The following is a 4,290-nucleotide window of genomic DNA, read 5'->3' on the forward strand; positions in this document are numbered from 1 at the left end:
GTAGCGTCCATCGAGAGAGAACTGCAGCGTCCATTGAGAGAGAACTGTAGCGTCCATCAAGACAGAACTGCAGCATCCCATCAAGAGAGAGTAACCAAGGGGTGTTTTTGGAATGGTTTGCAGAACCATCACTCAAAAAGCACAAGCCTGCAGACTGATTACACTCTGCATAGTCTAAACCACAAAAACCTTCAATGCTGTACAACACAGTCCTGCTTGCACAATGCCCTGGACGCAACAGCAGCTGGCCTCTCTCCTGCTTTGGCCTGTCAGTGCATAAACACTATTTGGAGTTCAAGTGGTACATTCCAGGTTCACAGTCAGGAACAGGGTGTTTAAAATGCCAAGACTCTGTGTCTGCGAGGACTCTGCTGAATTACAAGTGATGTGCTCAATCTCAGAGAAGACAGGGCGCTAATGTATAAGCTGTCATATCCATGTTGTTTGATCAGGGTTTAAATACTGCTACCTGTTTTCTTGAATTTGATACAAGCTGTCATATTAATTAAGTTGGAAGGGAGAAAAAAAAATAACAAAAACAAACTGCCATTAGTGACACATTCCAACACTGCTTATGTCGCCAGGATGACTTGAGGGCAAATCGCTTGGCTGGTAATAGCAATGTTGGCCTGATATTTGATCCTAGTTTGTAATATGTGTATATGTTATGAAACTATCAAACAGATGTGGATCTTAATCAGATCCGATGGCAGAATATCAATGCGTGAATTCTATTTTCTCTTCACTGTTGGTGCCTCCTTATTTGCGGCCCCCGCTTTATGGATTATCCTCTGCACCGTTATTATTCCTCAAGCGATATTGCCACTTATCCTCAACTGAGATCCTAGTTCTTGTATTCAATGCAGGAGCAGAGATCGCAATTAGTCCCGCAGGTTTGGAAACTGTTTGAAACATTGAACGCGCTCACAGCTGTTAATACTGACAACACAGCCAGGGCCTACAGCTCTCCTCTGTCTGAGGACAGCAGATCAATGACGAGACTTGGTAGCCTAGTGGTTAGAGAAAGGGGTTTGTTATCAGGAGATTCCTGCTTCGAATCACAGCTGTGCCACTGACTCGCCATGTATGACCCTGAGCAAGCCACTTAACCTCCTTGTACTCTGTCCTTCAGACAAGACATAAACTGAGGTCCTATTGGAAGTGACTCTCCAGCAGCAGCTGTTGAGATGCATAATTCACCCCCAGGTCCCTGTAAGTCACTTTGGATAAGCACCTGCTAAATAATAATGCATGGACGACTGTTTTAACCACTTTTCGAAAGGGTCCTATCTATTTGAAATAGTGTTTCTTTTTTTAAATAATAATAGGAATAATATTAGTATTAATCTTAATGCTGATACTAACATGTCACCATAATCACAAACCCAACAGCAGGGAGGCAGTGAAACACGTGTGCACATTCTCTAGTTAAACGTGTCCCTAATCCATGGTAACTGGCCTGAGATCTCATGTCATTTCTCCTGCATTTTTATTTTGATGAAATGTTTGTAAGTAGAGGCTGGTGGGTGGGGAGTGGCTGCACTTCCCTCTAACACCTATAGGGGCGTCTGCTTGTCAGTCTATCTGTGCTTCACTGCACCAGTAATCACGCGGGCAGATGGTCCATGTCTCCTAGTGCTGAGAATCTCCTGCAATCCCCCCCCTGAATTCAACACCAGCAAGGAAGAAACGCTCTATCCCCCAGCTGCAGTAACTTCAGAGATCTCCCTCTTTGTTTGATCTGCTGTCTCCGGGACATGATCAGTGCACAAGCCATCTGTGGCTTGCAGAGCTCCTTCTCGTGTTCAACAGCATGCTGGTGTGCTTCACTGACAGTGCAGGAGATGACAGAACACGGACGTTGTCAGCAATGCTCTTCCCTGCCCCCTGGTGGAGAATGCGTTAATACATCCAGCTAGATCGTCTTTGATCCATGCGGTGTCACCCCTTTAATTCGCGTGTGATTAATGCAAATGCAGCTAATTACAGATCTATTAGCAACATGATTCATGTTTTATTTAATCACATCTGCTGCTATCTGCTTGTAGCTGTCCGTTGCAGTCCTGTTTGCAGTTTGTATCTGATCAAGCATCTCGAACTCTTCCTGAGCTGGAGAATGCATGATATTCAATACCGCATTCGCTTTGCCCCCAAAATATGGAGGGAGAATAAAGTCTGACATTTCAGAGCTGCAAAGCCAGTGTACAAAGTGAAGCTTGAGGTGTCATCATTACATTTGTCATTGGTGTGACTTTCTATGTGTTTTAAAGGGCTGAAGTGTACAATATCTCACATGCACTTTGCTATGCATTTTCCATAGGAGAATGGTTCATTATCTCTTTAGTGCTTTCACTGTGCTTTACTATACTGTATCTTTTAAAAATGTCTGTGTGGCGTGCAGAGCTGAGGTGGACTTCAATCTGAGTGCCACACTTCACAATGGTCTTGGAGAGCGAGCGCTCTGCGCCCGTTCATGTGTAGACAGCAAGGAAGCACACTTTACAACAGCGGGACTTCACTTGATGATGAATGTCATTCACAATTCAAGCAAAGGGAGCATGTAGATAGCAAACTGGGCTGAGATGGCTTGGAAACTGAACAAGAGGCACGAGAAAGGAAGAGGAATATCAAGCGTATTGCAAACTGCCACAACTCTTTCAGGAATGATTTTGTTATAGGTGCTGGAGCATCATACTGTAAAAGACTAGAAAGAAAGTGTGATGTAAGGGTTAGAGCTGAGAGACTGGGAGGCAGGGAAGGAGGCAGTGTGGTCTAGTGGTTAGAGCTGAGGAACTGGGCGTCTGTGTGTGTCTGTGTGTGTGTGTCTGTGTGTCTGTGTGTCTGTGTGTCTGTGTGTCTGTATGTCTGTTTGTCTGTCTGTCTGTCTGTTACGAGGCACAGCATCTGTTTTCCAGTTGTTGAGAAAGAAAAAGATAAGAAGGAATATACGCAAAAACAAAAATGAATTCCGGGGAGGCGATACTTTCTGTAAACAGAAAAAGAACAATATTTGCTTTGATAATATTCCACCTCCCCTTCAATCCCTGCAAGGCACACTCCCAGAGAGAAGTGGCTGCCCAGCCCATGCACTGGTACTTTCCCTAATACTGCATACCTGTGCACTATCTCGACTGGCTGCATTGTACGCTCACCCCCATCCTTAATACACTTTAGCATGATAAACATATTAGCCTTTCCCTGCTTCTACAAAATGGGCTGAGTTAGAATGCGAGAATCATTTACAAACATTAACTGAGCTGATGAATAATTCAGGATGGGTTCATACAGAATGCTGATCTCTTCAGAAAAAAAGACATTGGTGCAGACCGTGCATCTGTGTGTGTGTGTGTGTGTGTGTGAGTGTGTGTGTGTGTGTGTGTGTGTGTGTGTGTGTGTGTGTGTGTGTGTGAGTGAGTGTGTGTGTGAGTGAGTGAGTAAGTGAGTGTGTGTGCGTGCGTGTGTGTGTGTGTGTGTGTGTTTGTATGTGTGTGTGTGTGTGTGTGTGTGTGTGTGTGTGTGTGTGTGTGTGTGTGTGTGTGTGTGTGTGTGTGGATTCATAGGATTACTCTGAGGGGTGTAAAAAGAACAGATAGATTAACTGCATCCTATCCTGAACTGTATTTAAAAGTATGTGTATATTGGGGAGACTGCTTTGCATTTTTAATGGAATAATAATGGCAAGTCGTGTGCGTGCACCATCCCGCCGCTCCAAGCCGTGGGAATGAATCTCTCTCTGGGAGTGGCAGTTCAACATTTCTCATTCAAACACCAGCTTGCCAGGATACATGGATACACAGCCCACGGCTACACGGCCCTTTGGGGGATTGTAAGCATTTAGCAGCTGTGTGGGGAAGTGTGCAGCACCATGTGGATAATTACAATGCTTTCATTTGTAACAACAAATCAAAGATGTTTGACTGGCAAAGACGTGTGACGATTATATTAATATGCTTTGAGTATCAGAGATTAAAGGTCTTGAGAGATTTTAATGGGGGGGGGTAGAGAGTTAGTGTAAATGAGGGGGTGCATGTTGTGTTGCTCTGTTGCTTTTTTGTTATATTATTGATGTAAAGACAGTATACCCAACCCCTATAACTCCTATGTGTAGATAGGATTGACAATGCTGCAGAAGGGGATCGAGTTATATATAACTCATTAGATATAATAAAAGTATTCAGTTGAATTCCCTGAATCTCTGCATGTCTGTGTGCCTGTGGCCTCTCATCAAACCTGCAGCCGAACCTCCCGCTGATAGACGACTGCCAAGGAGCCCTCGCAGCGACCCCCAAG

This window comes from Polyodon spathula, chromosome 36 (genome assembly GCF_017654505.1).
Source record: "Polyodon spathula isolate WHYD16114869_AA chromosome 36, ASM1765450v1, whole genome shotgun sequence".
Taxonomy (NCBI): Eukaryota; Metazoa; Chordata; class Actinopteri; order Acipenseriformes; family Polyodontidae; genus Polyodon; species Polyodon spathula.